Here is a 21,413-nt window from a genome sequence, read left to right as displayed (position 1 = left end):
AATTATTGGGCTACAAAATGCCATTCTACCTACTGTACGCTTGACCACAGATATGTGTGACAAGTGGAACTGGGCAAACTAAAGATTATATGACTGTGACAGCCCACTGTGTTGGTGATTCACCTTCGCCAGCAGGAACAGCAACAGCATGTACCCAAGTACGTCACATTTTTCAGAGGCAGGCTACTCTGTGTATCACCAGCTTCACTAAGAGGCTTACAGATGACAATCTGTTACAAAAACTAAGGGATGTTATTGCAACATGGTTTATCCCGCTTGGACTCTCCACAGGATATGTAATTTTTGGTAATGCCACTAATATTGTGAGAGCATTACAGCTGGATGAATTCCCTCACATTCCCTGTTTTGCTCACACAATAAACCTGGTGGTGCAGAGCTTTTAATAAATGATAGGAACGTGCAGGAGATGCTGTCTGTGGCCTGTAAAATATCTGCACATTTCCAGCATTCGGCAACAGCATGATGGAGATTGCAACAGCCACAAGAGCAATTTAATTTGCCCTGCCACCAACTGAAGCAAGAGGTGGTGACAAGGTGGAATTCCACCCTGTATATTCTTCTGCGGATGGAGGAACAGCGAAAAGCCATCCACACGAACTCCACAAGCCATTACATTGGGATAGGAGGGGGGATGTATTTTAGTCAAGCTCAGTGGAGAATACTTTCCCTGTTGTGCAAGGTGCTTAAAGCATTCGAAATATTCACCTGTGAAGTGAGTTCAGACACTGCTAACTTGAGTCAAATGATTTCCTTAATTAGACTTTTGGAAGAGCAGCTTGAGAAATTGAAGGAGGAGATTAAACAAAGCAATTCTGCTAAGTATGTCGGACTTGTATGTTTATATCGTAAAAAATTTCAATAAAAATACTGGATTTAAAAAAAAAAAAAGTATGTCGGACTTGTAGATCAAGTACTTTATTCGCTTCGCCAGGATCCAAGAGTTATCAAAATCTTAAAACTGGATAACTACATTTTGGCGACTGTGCTTGATCCTTGATTTATGAGCTATGTATTTTCTTTGTTTCCAACTGACCCAGGTTTGAAGAGATGCAAGAAGCTCCTGGTGAGCAAGATCACAGCTTAAGTGTTACATGACAGGACGGCATCTCCTCCTTCAGTTTTTCACTCAACTGCTGCTAGGAAAAAACTTAGCTTTCCCAAGAGACCCAAGGATGATGCAGTTGACTCAGCACAACATTTTGACATCTGGTCTGGTCTAAAAGAATTAACCAAAAAACGTGACAAATCTGCCGTAACTCCACCTGATCCTACTATCAACATCCACAGGATATTTTTCACGACAGCATAGAAATAGTCACATCAGACAGTTCCTTTACACACTGGGAGGAAAAATAGTGAATTTGGAGACCCATGTACCAACTCGCTTTGCACTGTCTAGGCTCCCCACCCTCCAGTGTGTACTCGGAAAGACTTTTCAGCACAGCCAGGAACCTTGTCAGCAATCGGCGTAGGAGGCTACTTCCTCAAAATGTGGAAAAAATTATGTTCATTAAAATGAACTTCAATTTCCACGAGGAAGGCCTTTCACGCCAATTTCATCAAAATACTAAGACTTCTGTAATGGTGGATTCCAGCGGTGATGAATTAATAATGTGTGGGGATGATGTACAAACTGATGAGGTTGAGGATGAGGCAGAGGATGATGACAACAACATCTTGGCACAGTAGAGATCATTAACAGCACTGTTACCTTAGGTGCCTTAAGTCCATTGTTAGCTTGTTTTGTGGTGGCCCAAACAATCCAAGCACATCAGCCTCAAAAGTGGCACTCCTTGTCGCTGAAGTTCTTGGTTTGTTAAAGTGTGCATGTCCTTTTTAAGATCCAACATAAGGCTGGGTGAGAGGGCCCAAGGACAATTAAATCTTGCACCACTTTTCCTTTCAGCTACCGCTGTGTGCCAATGTTACCTACATGTGCTATTTACTGTTGTGTGCTTTGCAAAAATCTTAGGCACCCATTGATGATGCAGATGACTCAGCACAACATTTTGACATCTGCTCTTGCCCACTGTAAAAGAATTGACCAGAATTAGTGACACCTGTGCTGTAACTCCACATGATCCTACTATTAACATCCAAAGAATGGTGGAGGATTATTTTAATTTTTTGAACGGTATAAAGACAACAGTTTTATTAACAAAGAACAACGTTGCTTGCAGAAGTAATGTAAGCATGGATGTCTAAATAGACGTGTATATGTATTACCTTCAATTTTGCTGCTGTTTCATCAGTATTGCACAAAGTGTTAGTAATCTGCAATTTACACCAGAGGTACCTAACTATATTATAATTTTTTGGGATTTGGGGCTGATTCGAAGCTCAGTGATGAACTTGGTTTTTGCTGTGAATTACAATGGCTCTTTTTAGTGCATTGACTGGCACCCTGGATTGGTCTGGGTCTTATAAACGTACGCCATATATTTGCTGTAGAATTACCACAGTTATCCAAGGAACGGGTAGAGCAATCAAGTGAACCATAACTCATTTCATGATCCAAGGACAATTCTATCTTGCACCACTTTTCTTTACCGACACTGCTGTGTGGCAATGTTTCCTAGATGTGCTAGGAACTGCCGTATGTTTGAGTCATTGCTCTGTCGCTTAGCATCCAGCCAGGTCGCTGCAGTCTTTGTTTGAAAGTGTATGAAAATAATATTGTGACCTGTGAGATGGTCCAAATTGACTGCAAATGACTTATTAATTGAGGTTAATAATAATGTAGGGGGGAAAAACAACAAAATTCTATGATTTTAGCAAAAAAATAGGGATTTTGGAAAAAATAGGGATCCATAACCAAAACTAAACCCCAAACCAAAACACGCAAGGACGGTTTTGCTAAAACCAAAACCAAAACACGAAGTTAATCCAGATCCAAACCCAGAACACGGGAGTCAGTGAACATTTCTAATATATACATATCTATATATATATATATGTATCTATATAGATATATCTATATTTATATATATATATATATATATATATATATAAAACAAAACTTTATTGCATACTTGCCAACATTTTTTTTTCTTTTTCCGGGAGATGCCGGCTGGGACGTGGGCGTGCAGGGGGCGGGGCTGCGAAATCGCGTCATTTTGGCCCCGCCCCCGTGACGGAATGACGCAAATCGCGTCATTTTACAGTGGGGGCGGGGCTAAACGCCGCGATTCCGGGTGAATCGCGGCGTTTAAACTAAATTTTTCCCCCTTCCTATCAGGGAGATTGCCACACTCGTCCGGGAGACTCTTGCAAAATGCGGGAGTCTCCCGGACAATCCGGGAGAGTTGGCAAGTATGCTTTATTGTGACCTTACAAAAGCCCCCCAAAATTACAGTCTGTCCGCCACGACCGCCTTCCTACATTCTCCGCCCTAGTGTTTGTTCTCTTTCTCTCTCACGCCCCGCTGGTTGGTTGAAGGGGGCGTCGGTGGCAACAACGGCAATGCGAGGTCACACCCGGAAGGAAGAGGAAAAGGTTGGAGAATAGACCATAGAGACAGACATAGGGAGTAAGTCACAAACACCCTGAAAAACTTGGATGAAGATATCAAAAGATTACAGAAACGTTTTTATTTCTGGTACGCACATCCACATTGGAGTGCTTTTGGTGGAGGACTCCACATATTTTAAGTCATTACACTATTTCTGTTTATCCCTGTTTCTATGAGAGGACTCTGGTATCCAGAAGGATCGTCTGACCAGCACAACTAGCTGTTGAAATGTCTGTTTTATTCCTTTTTCTAGTACGCATATATCAGTGAACTTTTATGATTATATTTAAGGTGCCTACTCTTTATTTCTTCTCTGGAACCAATTGCTTTTTATCTGGACTAACCTACCAGGTTTGGAGTGGTGCTGCCATCTGTACATATGGGACTCATGTATATGTATTCCATAAGAGCACCCACTGTATCTATTGCTATCTATCATATATATATATATATATATATATATATATATATATATATATATTGTAACAAAAGGAGGCATTTAGCTGGCAATATGCAGAGAAAGCAGGGAAGTAGAGTAAAACATTTGTGCAGTAATGCACCTAGAGTGAAGACTTATGTAAGAAAAGCAATAGTTTAAATTTGGTTAAACTTACATGATCTGAAATCCTTCCTCTCAGCAAACAGACAGGGCATGTCTGGTTGTGCAAACAGAGCCAGTGATGGGTGTTTTCTTTTAAAGAGAAGGTGGGTGTGTTACCTGTCCATCAAGCTAAGGCTGGGGGAGGAGCATCATGTATAAAAGCTTGTTTGTTTCATTTGTTCAGAGAGATCAACTTTGGGGAAGCTGGCTGATCTTGAGAGAGAGCTGAGCTATGTCTAGCTAGTGTTTAGGGTCTCCAAATATTGCTGTGAAATCTGTACGGTGTTAAAACATTTACCATCCTGACAATAAAACTACATAAAAAGGAAGAAGTTGTTCGCGTGTGCTTCTGCAGTAGCGGGCTCTTGCCACAAGATATATATATAGATATATATATATATATATACACACACATAGGACACATAGACAGCAGTAGGGAAATGTGATATTGGCCAAAAAATGATGGATTCTTAGGTAAATGTTCAATTGTCTTTTAATAAATGCTACACACTCATGGCATTAACATGGCTGAAAATATTTTCATCTTGACCTTGAAGTATTTCAACAAGCCTGAAGCACCATGAAAATTGTGCTCTGAATTTAATATAAATCGCAAGCATTATACTGTTTAACAATCAAGTTGCGACCCTGCAAGACAAAGGGTACATTTTTTCCCTCAAGCTCATTGCAGCCACTTCCAATTAAATTATATGGTATGATAAGTTTAATTTTGAGCTGTTTTGACACATTGAAAATACATCCTTTGAGCTAGAAAAATAGGCTTCATAGTGGATAATAGAAAATTAATGTGATTCAATGACTTGCAATGTGATGATTGTTAGCTATGCAGATCACTCCATTTATGATTTGTTAGATCATTCTGTGCGTAATGCCATCTTATATGAAACATTTGTATAGTTTACTGAGAGTTTGTAGCAATAACTGCTTTTTTTGGCAGGTAGGGCCCAGTAATAAATCATATCAAGTAAGTGACTTGGGGGTATATTTACTAGACTGCTGGGTTTTAAAAAGTGGAGGTAACGGCTCTCTGCAATGCAGTGTTTATTATCCAGCATATATTACAGCCTCATATAAGAATGGGGCCCAGGGGCCTCTGCTCTTGTAAAATAAAGTACAATGCCCTACACCGCACAATTCCATTCTATAACCCCTAGGGGTATATTTACTAAACGGCGGGTTTGAAAAAGTGGAGATGTTGCCTATAGCAACCAATCAGATTCTAGCTGTCATTTTGTAGAATTAGAAGTACTAAATAAATAAGAACTAAAATCTGATTGGTTGCTTTAGGCAACATCTGCACTTTTTCAAACCCGTATAGTAAATATACCCGTTAGTGTTAACAAAGGAGGCATCTTTACAGTGGTATAAGTATATAAATATAATTTGCTATGGAAGTGTGCCAATACAGTTTGGTCACATAGACCTCACTCCATGGATGTGATTTGGATATATGGACATGCCTTGGAGTGAGCATGAGTCCATCTGTGCGGCTGACGTTTGGCATTTTTATATAGCAGGACATTTCTTACACTCTCTCCCAGGCATAGGAACTTTCAGGTTATACAGAGTAGAAAGTCCGGGTATGTAACAGGGTCTTCTGCCTTCTATCCAGCTGACATGGTATGAATTAAGTCTTCATAGTTTATCTATTCTCCTTAGTCATTCTGTTCTCTGAATTCCCAGAAGTTTACTACCATATTTTCCTGCTGACAATCGCTGAATGGCAATTTCACGGCTTGCTTTAAACTTCTCATCATTATTCTTTAGATCCTTTTGCTTTCACATCAAGGCTTTAGATCCTTTTCAGTGACTTTTTTGCTTTATTTTATAGCTGGCAGTTTTGTTACTTCTAATGTACTGTGTAATTCTTGTACAGTGAAATATCTTTCTTGCCTCACATGTAAATTCATGTAAATCGAGTATGTAAAAGGAAATGTTTAGCAGATGATATGAATATCTGACAATGACAAAAAGTTCAGTAAATATTCCACCGTTTGGTTTGTCAAATTATTCGGACAATCCATTATAGAAGACCTGTCACCAAGTCCTATGATGTTAATTATTTACTTTGCAACATAGATCCTCAGGAATCTTATTTATCCAGGATAGAGTAATTGATTAGGAATGTTATGCTCTTTACTGTTCAGGTTTCCTCCAGTCTGCACAGCACAAGATTTGTGATATGTAGATGAAACAAGGTCTCAGACTGCACTCTTACACACTTCCTCTGTGGGCTGGATAAGAATGCCATGAGGAGAGCATACAGCGAAGAATAAAATGCTCTCTACCGACTGAAAGGGTATGAAGAGGTGCCCTGCAGCTGCAGTGCCCAGGAAGGGGGCGAAGAAAGAAGGGACTACAAACTACTTACCGCTCCTGCGTTCCAGCGGTGAGTACCTCCATTCTTCCCCTACAGGTCACAGCAACAGAGGGCAGATGAGCCAATCAGCTCCCCCTTCTGGCCAATCGGCGGCCAGATAGGTGAGCCAATCCTGGCTCACTTCTGGGCGTTTAAACTATTGGCGCCGCAGCGAGCCAATCAGGGCTTGTGGCACCGCCGAGTGACGTTGGCGTGTCAGCGGCTATATATGCCGTCGGGCGCCACCATTTTGAGTTCAGTTTGCTGGCGGATTAGAAGAAATAACAAAGGAGCCCTTGTAAGGGCTTGGAGCTTCCCCGCCATGCGTAGATGACGCGGCCAGAGACAGAGCCGATGAGGAAATCGTCGGAAGCCCTTGTGAGGGCTAAGACAGTCCCCGCCACGAAGACCGCAGGAAGCAGAGCGCTGAACCGGAGAAGAGGTACCGCCGGTTGGAGGGTCTGGAAGACCTGGGGACGACGATGTTGGGGCAAGTTGAGAGTCCTGCGCGGAGCAGGTGAGTATAAAATCCTCAGTTAGGTCAGGCATAAGACCCAGGGGCAATTCAGGCATTAGGCCTGTGGCATAGGTAGTGGGAACAAGGCCCGGACACAAATAAGATCTCGGTAGGGTTCTTTTGGGCACAAGGCCCCATCGAGAGAGGGGGACACAAAGTCCAATAGTTAGAGAGAGGGGGACACAAGGTCCCATAGTTAGAGAGAGGGGGACACAAGGTCCCATAGTTAGAGAGAGGGGGACGCATAAGGCCCCAGTGGTAGCACTAGGGTGCAAGGCTTTTGAAAGCGTAGCAGGGTGCAAGGCCCTTGAGGTAGCAGAAGAAAGGCCCTTGATAGCGTAGCAGGGCGCAAGACCTTTCAGTGTAGAGATGCGCAGGTCTCTAAGTTAGTGGGGCTCCTGACAGAGTAGCTTGGTGGCAGCCCTGTAGCTGTGAAAAGGACATTGGATCCTTGTGGTTAGAGGAACAATAGGTCCTGGTGGTTAGCAGGGCAGTAGGCCCTTAGAGTAGGTAGTAGGCTATAGGCTCTGGTTTAACAGGACGCTAGGTCCCTGGGTAGCATAGGGGACACTTAGTCCCTTGATAGTTAAGTGGTTAAGTTACTGAGAGTGGCTTACAAAGCATCTCTACCCGTCTGAAAGGGCACCTAAAGTCCTGAGTCCCAAGACAAGGCGGGCTTAACAGCCGGGGCTCGTGCCGCTGGCGGAGGCCTGTGGGGTGACAGAGTTCCAGTGGACCCGGGCGGCTGAGGATGTGTGAGTGGGTGGATCCCGTTTGAGGAGAAGCAAGGTACGGTGCGTCTCGTAGTGTACTTTCCTGTGTCTTTAAATTACGGCAGGAACTTTACTCCTATCTGGAAGAAGAAGTACACAAGTGTGCCAATAATTACCTGGATACTGTTTTTTGTCCAAATTAACACATCTGTGTGATTTCTTTGACAAACTGAATACATTGAATCTCTCACTACAGGGAAGCAACACACACATTTTTAAACTTTCTGAGAAAAAAATCAGCTTTTAGGAAAAAACTGTTTCTATGGAAAAGAAAATTAAATGAAGATGGTTACAATGACTGTTTTCCCCTGTTGCATCAGTTTGTTACATCCAATGATGTTTACTTGACACATGAACTTAAATCAGTTTTTGAGCAGCACTTAACAAAGCTCAGGGACTGGTTTGAAAAATATTTTCCAGAGAATATGGAGAAATTTGTATGAATCCAAGACCCATTCAGTACTAAGGCCCCATCTGGATTCACTTCTATAGATGGCGAAAAACTCATTGAGCTCTCCTGTGACAAGTCTTTAAAAGTAAAATTTAGCAACATGGGACTTGAAGAGTTTTGGATATTCATTAAAGATGAATATAATCCGATGCTAAGTGCACAGCACAGCAAATCCTAGTTCCATTTGCAACAAGATATCTGCGTGAAGCTGGGTTTTCAACTGTTCCTGTAATAAGAAGCAAGTACCGTTCAAAAATTCATGTTGAACAGGAAATGAGGGTGGCAGTGTCCAAGATGATTCCAAGGTTCGAAAAGTTGTGTAGTACACAACAGGCGCATAGATCCCATTAATAAATAATAATAAGTTTGGTATTTTTATAACATTCTTTAATAACCAAGCAAATTTTTGTACATATTGTTGTTTTATTTTGTTTGATCGTCTTCCTGTTAATGAGTGCTGTAAATTGTTCTTTTGAAATAAATATATATTTTTTTCCACAATTTTCGTTAGATTTATGTGCATTATTTTTACAAACAGCTTAATAAGTATTTCTGTCCTGACTAAAATACATAATAACGTTATTTTGACCCAAATACTTAAAAAACAGGACTAGAGTTAACCCATTGTTTGCTGGTGTGGGCCTTGCTAGCCTGGGGTTAGCCAGAAGCCTTGTGTGCCAGTGTGGAACAGTATTGGGGTCCAATTGCCCGTATTCAATAGGTGGTGGAAAACCTGCAGTGTTTGGGGGTGTGAGAACGCTGTGTGGGGCGATTCAGTAGGTCTATAACCTGTGTGGTAGGTAGAGAGAGACTGCTGCGCTGGAATTGTGTAACCTCATACAGCAAACAACCCAAAGTCACTGCAGCTGGGAACATGTTCGTGACAGGTAGTGTCTGCATTGGTGGCCCATATGAAGTCACTGGTGTCTGTCATTAGCTAGGCCAGCCCCCAATCATCATTCATCCAATCAGAAGCCACCTCTTATTTCAACCATTTTATGCAACCTAAGGGGGATGTTTAATACAATTTTTCTTATATATTTACCACTCCAATCAATTCGTTTTTAAATATATAGTTATTAAGCAAAAGTATTGTTTTGACTATCTTGTTGCACCAGCCATCTACATCTTTGTGATTTGCTTCTCTTCCAGCTCCGTTTACCCTTGACAACCACCTTGATGGTTCTGTCACCAGCAGTCCTATTTTCCTTGTTTTACTACAGTTGGCTGGCCCAGCTGATAATTGGGCCGGAAAGCCAAACACAAGGAAGGGAGATAGTGGTGCCAACAACTGGACCAAGTAAACAGTTGATAAGGGACTATTACTAGAGACTATACCTCCATCTTCCGCTCCCCTAAAATCACTACTCAACTCAGCACCCATTCACCACTGCTTTGTTAGAGCAGCAATGAATGGGACTTTCCTCCCAAGATTCCATCCCACAGGACAAAGCTGTCCCGATCGTGAAAATTTGGACTGTCCTTCCTAAAGGGGGACAGTTGGTAGCAGGACCAATGTAAAAAGGTATGTCCGGTAAGTGGGGCAGGAGGGTGCTACACTTACCTTGGTGCCCCATGTAAGTGTGTCACAGGCAACATGACCCCTTATATTCTGAGTCCCCACTCTAAATAGAGCAGTGATCAGAGTAAGAATGGGGCTATGGGGAACCGGCGCATGCGCAGTGAAGCCCCTAAGGGGCTAAACTGCTCTTGTGGAAAGTCTGGCAGAGGGGTGTTGGCATTTCTGGTTGGGAGGTATGGTAGAGTCACAGTATAGTAGCCCGTGGAGACAGACAGAGCTAAATGATGCAACATTTCTTTGGAACAGTAATTACTTGTTGACTTGAAAATGGTAGAGCAGTGGCAGATTTATTCTGAGCTGCTGATTTAAAGCAACAGGTAGAACATGTATAATTGCTCAGACAGTCCCATGTTTTAAAGACTATTCTTTGCAATTATTTTGTACCTCAAAATGTGCCCATTTTTAAATATTAACTAATACAGTACAATTCCTTTTATTCCCCTCTCTGGATGTTCTTTTCACTTAATATTCTTATTTCCTGGTGTTTATAAGTTAACATTTTGTGAAGTAGAGTATTTAAAATGCAAGAGAATGACATTTAAACGAAGTTCAGTAAACATGGAATGATGAGGACCAAGGTCCACCTAGAGAGTCCTGTAAGTTCTTATATGCTTATGTGCAACAGCAAGTGTCCCTGGAAATGTTTTTAACTGTTAGCAAGTAAGAAAATGATATCAGTGTTCTCCAGAGAGTGCTCATACAGCTAGTCATTGTTGTCTATGACAGCTGGGGGATCCAGAGCAGAAGCCTGGAACAGTTTAATTCAATTCTTGTACCCCAATCACAGCACACAGCAGTGAAGGTGACTGATATGTTACATTTAAAGGTGAAAACATTGATGTCACTGCAATGACATCACAAGGACTTCCCTCACTGTAGTGCAGTCCCACAAGAGTAGAGGTCTCTGATGCCTGCTGCTAGTATTAGATCTATATAAACTGTATCTTATGGAAGCAGGTTTATTAGATCTAATTTATTGAACACTGAGAGCCTCATTTAGAGTCGGACGCAATTTACACTGAAATCGTAAGTGTAAAATGCATCCTGTAACTTACACAATATTTTGAGTGGCAAGGATCTTTAGGTCTGTGCGACTTAGAATACTGTGCAAATTGCACAAACACACCTCCTTGTCTGCCTTATGGGCCGGCGTGCAAGTGTATCAAGTGCCCTGTAAACCGGATAATTAAATAAATAAATAAAAATAGAAACTAAATAAAAATTGTTCTTTCCCCACCAAACAGCACAAGGGTTGGTTATGCTGTTTGGGAGGGGGTGCACACCTTTTTTTTATTTTTATTTATTTTCTACTTACATCAAGGTCTCTTGCACCAGCTAAAAGCACCCGCAAAAGATACGTCTCCTAGAGACCTGGAGACTCCTAGAGACCTATTTTTGGTTGCTTTCAACTCAAAATAGCATGTAAAGAGTGTGAACACACCTTTACATTACTAGGCTCGCCCACTACCTCCCCCGCTCCACCTCTCTAAGCGCAGAGAGGTGCAACATGGAGATCCGGCTCAGTCGGAGTGCAAACTGAGAAGGATCTTTTGCCAAAAGTGCTTTTTGCGCTGAACAAAAGGACTTGTGTCCGACTCTAAATGAGGCCCTGAATCTCTGCTGACAAGTGGAATGCCCATCAAACAAGACCTTTTGTGCCCATATTCATTCCTGCTTGAGCTCAGTGTACAAGGGAATATGTGTAGAAATACTGGAGAGAAATACTGGATTTTAAACCAACATAAAATTATACTAAAAATTAAAAAGTAAAAGTAAACTACAGATTTTAACTCACTTAAATCCATATTGTTTATTAACATAACCCCCGAACACCCACAATCACCACCCCTCAAAAATATTTTGTCTATGAGGGTGAGCTGTAAAGTCTTACAGCACCTCTCCTGGAATAGCTCTGTTTAGCAACAGGTACGGGGGCTGTAATCAAGCTGTGCAGCATGGTACTGTTTCATCCTTAGTGACAGATGGACCTACACTTCAGCAATTCCAATTAAAATGGCTTTATTCCAATGACCCAATGACACACACAGCAAGAGACACTACAAAGTTTCACTGCAGTGCATTTTGAAGAACTGGCCCCCATTATAATGAGCATTAATGGTGGGCTTGTGCATGTTCCTCTTTTTGTGAAATACTCTATATACTAAGGGAATAATTCAGAACGTGCTCCCTAAGTGCTGCCATAAGTCTGTTAAAGTTGGCTTACATTCAAAGTTGACTATGTAAGAGTGTGGTCTGGACCAGAGATCTGTAAATATACCCTGATAACCAATGCAAGAGGTGCCCATCGTCAGGACAGGAATAATTATGCAGTTAAACAGACAACACTTTCAGGTTCTTTCAGGTTGCAAGGAGTTAAAGAGTTGTGACCACAAAGTTCAAATATCAATCTTTTATTGTAAACAAATAAAAATAATATACTTAGCTTCAATAGTTCGCTTAGGGGCATATTCAATTAGCCAAGTTACTCGCAAAAGTAACGGGGCGTTAAAAGTATTACCGTTATTACGATAATTCTAACCCGGATTTCAACTCGCAGCTTCCTGAGCTGCGAGCAGAAAGCCAGCGTTAAAGGTACCATAATAACGGTGATTACGCGCATTATTACCGTAATAACGGTCATAGTGAGCAAGTCGCGTTACTTTTGACAGTAACTCGGCCAATTGAATATGCCCCTTAGAAACATGTCTAATCAGCAATTATCCAGGGCCCCACTCACACTCTCTCTTTCTCTCGAACTAGATAGACAAATGACTGGCACCATTACCGACGGTCCAGGACGAGGCAACTTGTGTCGCAGCAAAACCAGCTTTCATAGAAAGGAAACTAAGGGTGCCGGAATTACTAACATATCAGGTATAAAGATAAATAAGAACTTCTTATTGGTACAGCTATGAGCAGGGCCGCCGAGAGGGAGGGGGAGCGGGTACTAATTACCCAGGCATGCCAGGGGGCCCGGCCTGGACCCTCGCGCCGACGATTTTTATTATTATTATTATTATTTTTTTTTTTCAAAACTAAATTGTTTTTGTTGTTTTGTTTTTTTTGCGGCGGGGGGGGGGGAGGGGTGGGGGAAGCAGGGTAGTTAAAAAAATAAACATACTCACGTAATTGCGACGCTGGCGTCCCTCTTCTCTGCTCCTCTCTGCTCCATTCAGACTGAATGCTGGGCGTGACGTCATCATGTTACGCCGGCATTCAGTCTGAATGGAGCAGAGAGGAGTAGAGAGGACCAAGAAAGAAGAGAGAAGAAAAGGAAATGGTAAGTGAAGGGAGAAAAACGGGGAAGGGGGGGCATGGCACAGAGGGGTTAAAACATGGGGGGGCAGCATGACACGGAGGGGTTAAAATACGGGGGGGCATGGCACAAAGGGGTTATAAAATGAGGGGGGCATGGCACAGAGGGGTTAAATAACAAGGGGGGGCATGGCACAGAGGGGTTAAAAAACAAGGGGGGGCATGGCACAGAGGGGTTAAAAAATGGGGGGGCAGCATGACACAGAGGGGTTAAAAAATGGGGGGGCATGGCACAAAGGGGTTAAAAACAAGGGGGGATCATGGCACAGAGGGGTTAAAAAATGGGGGGGCATCTTGACACAGGGGTTGAAAAACGGGGGGCATGGCACAGAGGGGTTAAAAAATGGGGGGGCAGCATGACACAGAGGGGTTAAAAAATGGGGGGGCATGGCACAGAGGGGTTAAAAAACGGGGCAGCATGGCACAGTGGGGTTAAAAAACAGGGGGGCAGAATGGCACAGTGGGGTTTAAAAACGGGGGGGGGGGCATGGCACAGTGGGGTTAAAAAATGGGGCAGCATGGCACAGTGGGGTTTAAAAACGGGGGCAGAATGGCACAGTGGGGTTAAAAAAAACAGGGGGGCAGCATGGCACAGTAGGGTTAAAAAACAGGGGGCAGCATGGCACAGTGGGGTTAAAATGGGGGGGAGGCGTGGCACAGTGGGATTGAAAAAGGGGGGGGAGCAGCATAGTATAGTGTGATGAAGGGGAGCCAGGTGAAGGGGCAAAAGCAGCATGGAGGGCGCAGTGTGATGATAAGGCATAGCGATGATGAAGGGGCACATTATTGTAATGTTGGAGCTGGAGGAAGGCCTAATTATTAATCGTTGGTGGTATTGATTTAACGCCAGGGTTGTTTGGAGTTATCTAAATGTAGCCATTTTTTTCCAAATAGGGCCCCCAGCATTCCAGGATCCAAACAAGCCGCAACTAAAGAAACCTGCAGCCACAGGTGGTGAAAGTGAGAAGAACAGATAGGAGAGAGCAGGACAGTATGTGAAATATTGTGACTCTAGTAGGGACAATGCCAACTTTTGGTGAGTGTTCTGCCCAATGTAAGGTGCAGGCCAAGACTGAACTCTTTGTGTACACACTGCATTCTTTGTATACTACACTGTGGTGCTAGATGTCCTGAAAGACAGGAGTGCTTGGACATATGTGACGCTCCGGCGAATTCAGAGCCTAGTGATTTTGATGTGTTAGCCACTCCCCAATGGCGCATTTGCCACGCCCCCAAATACATGGCCATAAGGCGGCACTAAATTTTTTAGCATACTCGACTATAAGGGGGGCCCATGAATTTGTTGTACCGGGGCCCTGAATTCATCTTCGCAGCCCTGGTTATGAGTATTAAACAGTTTCACTTATTCTACGCAAGTGCAATAGCAGTGAAGTTACACAGGACTTTCCAGTACATGCGCAGTTAGCACTGGGAGAGCACCTAGCTGATATATATGTATATAGACATATCCCGGCCTTGCCTTGGTTACATCAGCATTTCATAATACACACAATAAAAGTACAAGTACAATAAAATGGAGTTCAGCGGCCATTTTGCTTGGCCCGTCACAGTGAGTAAACCAGAAATGCTAAAAGAAAGGAGAAAAAAATGGCAATTTTTACTTAATATTATCCGTGGCTAAAATCAGTGTCACATTTCTCTGTACAATGCAATTACATCAGCAGAGTTTTCTGAATTTGGTGGACCTGTGTGCAAGGGCAGTGCTTGAACTCCCCTCATATGTGACAAGAGGAGAGTGTGGAGGACAGCCGCCTTGTCACATATGCTCCCACACCATTCTAACCTTGTCAGGAGTGTATCGGGCTTCTCACCTCCCCGCAACAGATTCCTACCTGCTGCGGTGTTCGGTGAAGGTGGGATCCGGTCTGAACAGCAGCTCACACCTCTGGTACTGCATTTGGGAAAGAACTGTGAGCAGAGTACCAGTGACCCTGCCTGATAATAACCCCTGCACCTTGCAGAGTCCACCCACATCATGGAACAGCAGCGTGTAGTACAGTGCAGCATTTAACTACACAGATTGGGAGAGCATTGTGAAACGAGACACATGTCCTGAGAATATCCTGACTGTGTGGTGCAGTTCTACAAAATCGGGACTGTCCTGCTAGAGATTAGGACAGTTGGAAGTTTTGGACTACCTGCTCTTGCAGCTTTGACTATCTGCTGTTGGATCCAGTAATTTCTACTCGGAAAAAGGATTGATAGTATTCACTTCCTGGAAAATTAAATCAATAACAACAACATTTAATAAATAGGCAACCTTCCCCCCAACTGGTCCTGTCATTAAATTATTAGCATCCAGATTTAAGACAGAGGGCCTATATATTACATTAATAGCCCCATCAACCCCAAATTACATTAATAGCTTCACATTTAATAAATATTTACCCCAAGTCTTACTGCACTATTTTTCGCCCCAACAGCACCATCACCCTCCCCTGTAACTAAATCCACCTACCTTCCCTCTAATTCAACAACATCCACCATCCGTACTCATCATCCCCCTCCCACTTTATCATATACCTTCGCCAATCCATACTTTTTATTATATAGCTGTTATTTAGAAAACAAATACCCATTTGCGAAGTATTCATCCAGGGCATAAAACAACAAGTGTCTGACATTGTAAAGAGGTTATTTGCTTGGGGCAATTATTACTTAAATCTTTACACACTTCTTTGCCCAGTCTAATATAAGAGTGGCAGCAGACCCTCTAAAGAGTCACATAAAGCCCTCCTCACATGTATAACAACCCATGTTTGGTCTTCTTCCTAGTGATCATACAGTGCATTTACACAGGCTAAGTAGCAGTTCAGTAATTAGTGGGCATGATGCCTTTCGCCAGTTTTTCTAGCCAGCCCTAACATTGCTTGGGCTAGATGAAGGGGCATATCTGCCCATAGGCGGCAGGCAGAAATTAAAGGGAGGCAATAGCGTGGTGAAATCTATTACTAAAAAATGTTACATTACTTGGCTGGGGTACCTCACTTAAACTCAGAGCAGGAGAAAGTAATTGGTCAGTAAGTGATGTGATCACCCTTCAACTCCTCGTGCATTAGCGTGATGTCAAGCACACTGGTGACAATAGGCGGCGTTGAGTAGAGGAGAGCTATGCTCTGGGAGTGGGGAAACCCATTGCTGGGACAAGACTAGGAATGTCCTAGGTACTTGAATATTCAATGCTGGTGTTCTTGTCTGATAATGTAATCTGATGGTTCTATGCAAATGTAAAGTGTAGCACCTTACTGGAACCACTTGTGAGGCCCCTGAAAAATATCATGTTGCACATCACTGCTGTATATATAGTGACAAACCATTTTATATCACTTCCATTACAACCTGTGCTCTTCTGATTGGACAAATGTAATGACCATTCATTCATCCTGCACTCTCAACCAGCTCCTTACAGAGACCAAGTGCATATGAGCACAGGAAACAGCTGCACTGTGCAAATGACAGGGGTCCTAGGGATTTATAAGGGACAACAGGGAAAAATCTTGTAGATATTCAAATGGATTTAATCTATGCAAACTATGCCCATAATACAAATAACATCCAATGCACAAAAAATTGTACTGTGTAGTTGTCCATACACAGATGACAATACCTACAGAATAAAATACCCTGTGCATGCTTTCCATGTAAATGGATTGTAATAAGGAAGCCAGTGGCATTATTAGCCGCAATATGCACAAGATCAGAGAGAATACAGATGGAGCACCATTTGGCTGGACTAACATGAGCACTCAGGAATGTATCCTACATTTTACACCATTTGCTGGGGGTACTTAACTGCAAATGACACAAGCAAAGTCACATTTGGACTGACGTTCAAAGTCACTGTTAATTCAGGTAAGTCATGCTCCATTTGGACATGGACTCTGATGGGCATAGTGGGAGAATTTGCATATTAGTTAGACCCATTGATGACAGATGTTAGCAATGTTTCTTACATGCTTGTGTTTCCAGAATGGAGAAGCAATCTGTGCAAAGATGAGGTGCTCAATAAAACACACAGGAGAGACAATCTGTCAGGATTCGAACCCAGGGCTTCTGCCTCTGTGGACTGCTGCTCTACTGACTGAGCTATTCTGGCTGCTGGACAGTTCCTTGCCTTTATCCTGTGTTCCAGATCAGTTCTAGTGATCTCCTGATGTGCCAGCATGCCTTAGCTCCACCCCTTGACATCCTATAAAAGCCTGGACAGTTCCTGTCTCTAGTGCCTGATTATTGTGCTCCTTGCCTGTGATCCAGCTCCAGCTCCTGTTCCTGTTGTTTCTCTTACCTGCAGACATCTACTACTCATGTACCGACCTCGGCTTGCCCTCGACTTCGCTTCTTCCCAAACCGTTGGACCTCATTGCCTCTCTGAGTACCGTACCCGGCTACCTTTGACTATTCTTATATTATAATCTCCTGTTGGCCAGCCTTCCTCCCTGCCACTGGGCTCCTATCCAGTCTCCGGACCGTGACCCAATCTTTATTAAGGACTAGATTATTGGGGGGGGAAAAATCCTTACACTTGGCTAAAATATTAGGATAGGCAGCAAGTGTCATTGTTCTATTATTTTTTTATATATATTTAATACCCATGGACTAATTTAGGAACGAAGAAAGAGGATTCCCTTTGTATTTAGGAAATCAATGGGTGTGTTTTTTATTTTAGATACTATTTTGGAAACACATCTTTCAGCAGGTCACAGCTGCCAGTAGGTCTACCAGTGCCAGCATGCCCAAGCATGCTGCCAGGGCTTGCAGGGACTTGACTGGGCTGATTTCACTTGATGACGGGAACCCCATGATATAGTGTCGTCAGCCCGGCATGACTACGACTTTGCTGGCAACTAATTAGATTCTGTTATTTTCTGAATTTAGAAACTGAGGCAAAGATCTGATGGCCTTTAATGAGTTACAGCATCATTTTGTGTAGTAGTTGTAATAAATGCACCTTGTTGTATTGCAAATGTTATGAATTAATGAAATTAAGAAAATTGCAATATGTTGTAGCTCACAGCAACCATCCAGATTTTGCCATTTTTCCTATCTCTATTTAGAGAATGAAAGCAAACATTCATATTTGCACCCAACAGCCTTATTTAATAAATGGTGCTTGCTATACATTGCAATAATAAAAAAAGGGGACATATTCAATACGCTGCTGGCATTGTGGCTACATGTCGAAAAGACCCATTTTCCTTTGCACCATATAGGGTTGCGAAGGAAAATCTGTGTTATTGCGGTACCATATTACACTCAGTAATGCGCACTGCGCACGTCACCACGATGCCCGCACCTAATTGAATATGCCCCAAGGACTGATGCACATACTTGTCAACTTTCTGTTGGTGGACTCCAGGAGATCCTGGAGAGGATGCCTGGTGGGATGGCGGAAGGGGGTACGGCACGGCAAAGTGCACCCTCATTTTGTCGGGCGGGGTCAAAACAACGTGCTTCAGCGCGAATCGCGTCATTTAGGCTCACTACAAGCAGGATGCGGGAGAATCTCCAGAGTCTCCCAGACATTCCGGGAAAGTTGGCAAGTATGCTGATAGACCATTGATAAATACAGACATTTTTATTGCATTTTTGAACATGATTTGCACTAATACACTAGTAACTTAAATCATCCAAATAAAGTTAACCTGCACTTGAGTGCTACTGATTTGGCCGTAACAATCTCACAATTCTTCAATGAGAGGCACATGGAAAGACTCTGCCATCTGTGGAACAGAACTGGTATTGCAGCAGTTATTTCCCCAATGCTAGAATTGAATAATTTTTTGTAGACTCCTGTAAATCAACATTAGAATTAGGATTATGTAACCATATCATGAGCTGCTGCAGTAGCCAATAGTATGAATTATTATCGCTATGCTATTTTGGATACTTAGCATGTATTATTATTATCTAGCGATGACAGCTGACAAAATCTACCAAGCTAGATTTATGAGAATAACATGGGCATTAAAAAAAGATTTATTCGTAACTTCCCACTTCTTGAGTAACTCTAGAAATCGTGTATTGTTTATGTTCCCCAGCATATAAGGACAGTTTATACTTATGTGTACTTAATGAATTCAAGTTGTATAATGCCACACATAAAGATATGCGTAGCGTTACTCTGCCGCTGTCAAGCTTATGAGTAGCTGTGGGCAACATACTGAGCATATGGTGAGTGGAGCTGGTGAATATTTATGCAGGCAGAAGAAACACGGGGAAATAGCAACATAAATGGGACATTTATAAACCTGCTATCTGCGAAGGAAGAAAAAGACAAAAATAAAAAATAAAAGGCCAAACACTAATGAAGTTCTCTAATAGGAAGGAATATTTAGAGAACATTGCTCACATTAATCACAAGCTTATTTATTATTTAAGAATTTATTCTACAACTAGTTGACATTAGAACTTATCACTCTCTGTGTCACCTGAACCTATTTCCACATTATTCACTGGAGGTCATTTACAAAGAGCACCGCAACACCTTGGTCTTTCACTAATATGCCTTGATGTTCCTCTCAGCACACATCAAGGTGCATACCTCAGACCAGTGGCGGAACTACCATTGGTGCAGCAGGGCCCCATGAGACAATGGGGCCCGCTGCGTGGCAGATGCAGAGAGTCAGGGGCCCCGTTTCCTCCTCCCCGGCCCTCTATACCTAAGCCCACAGCTTGCTAATTCAGCCTCAGCTTCAGACAACTTTCCTACCTTTTTAGAGCAAACACTTTCATCAAATAAAGCTTTTTTATTTTTCCTAAAATAATGCTCAGTTTATTTTAATTTATAATGGGAAAATCATTTCAAACAATTTCAGAAAAATGATCCCACCACTGATTTCATCGTGCCTCCTTATCCCAAATATCCAACCAGCCCCAGCTCTATACAGTCTAGACTTTTTCCAGTATAATAGGGAACCAATGAGCAATGGGGTCACCCCGCCAGTTTGGCGCCTACGGGAAATGATAATTTAGTACACATCTCCACTTTTTAAACCTGCTGGAAATTTGCAGCTTGATAAATTTACCTCTTGCATTTTAAAAGCAAGAAATATATATAATATATTTTTTCTAGGGAGGGTAGTGGTACTGCTCAGTGTCAAAGAATACCATTTTTTGGCTGCTTGGTAGTACAGGTGCCAGTTATACTGTCCCTCACAAATTTGCTTTCAGATTGAAATGCATTTTTTGAGGGTGTACTGCTCACAGTTAAACAACACATTGTTTTTTTCAACTAAATAGTTCAGATGTCATTGATACTGACCCTTCACAACTGCCTTCAGATTGAATAACTTTGATTTTAAAAGAAAGAAAGAACATTTTTTGTCCACTCCTAATTCCTATACTAACATATTATTACAACAAGTAGCCACTAATTGTCTACTCTTCACTCTCTCACACCCAATTTATCGGCACACAATTCCAGCAGACTGATCTATTAATAAACTGTTAAGATTTGTGCAGTAAAATCACTGCTATTTCAATATACATTGCCTCTTTCACCCTGTCCAACCTTCAACAGACCACTTTATGAGCACAGAATTGCATGGAACATCATGACTCAGTTTGGCTCGGTACTGCAAAAATTCGGATCTGTCGGATTTCTCCAAATCTTGTCATTCTACTGTACTGCCTAATTGCCCTTCCTTACTGTTTCATTTGCTTCTAATGTTATTTCGGCATTGAGGCTAGATATTTTGCCGATTGGTCAAGAGAAAAAAAATGAATGTAAAATATATAAATACTAAAGTACTGTAGGAACAAAAACATCTAAAAATGAGATGATTGTATGAGATTTTTTTTAAAAAAAATAAAAAAAAAATAAAAAAAAAATTGCTGAAACCTTAAAATCAAAACCAAAACACCAGATTGGTGTTGCCAAAACCAACAGCACAACACAAGAATGGTTTGGAAAACAAACCTATGGTTGGTTTGCTCCTCTCTAGTAGAAGTGCTTGCACTCTGCCAAATTCTTCCCTTCTGCCTGTGCAAACAGCTGCTCCTCTGTAAATGTATCCATCTTTCTCTGCTAACCTACATGCTCTGGCGGAAATCTAGCTGGATGTGCGCAAATCGAGGTCCACAGCTGCATTTACATTGCGGAGCAGCTGTTTTGCACTCATACTTCTCCTCCTGTGATTAACTACCTAAATTAATAGTACAGACAAAACACGCGCCAGAAAACTAAACATTGATACATACTAATTTGTATAGGATTTCAAGTGAAGTTTGACAAATTTGCAA

At 42.1% G+C, this 21,413-nt stretch overlaps 1 protein-coding gene across 1 annotated transcript in view; it reads right to left on the bottom strand.

The window, feature by feature from the left end:
- Positions 1 to 21,413, bottom strand: part of RSPH10B (radial spoke head 10 homolog B) — an 804,204-nt gene that overhangs the window by 596,131 nt on the left and 186,660 nt on the right. The gene's annotated exons all lie outside the window — the stretch shown is intronic.

The sequence above is a fragment of the Mixophyes fleayi genome, chromosome 7 (genome assembly GCF_038048845.1).
Source record: "Mixophyes fleayi isolate aMixFle1 chromosome 7, aMixFle1.hap1, whole genome shotgun sequence".
Taxonomy (NCBI): Eukaryota; Metazoa; Chordata; class Amphibia; order Anura; family Limnodynastidae; genus Mixophyes; species Mixophyes fleayi.
The sequence above is the reverse complement of the archived record's forward strand: the minus strand, read 5'-3'. Positions and strand labels throughout refer to the sequence as shown.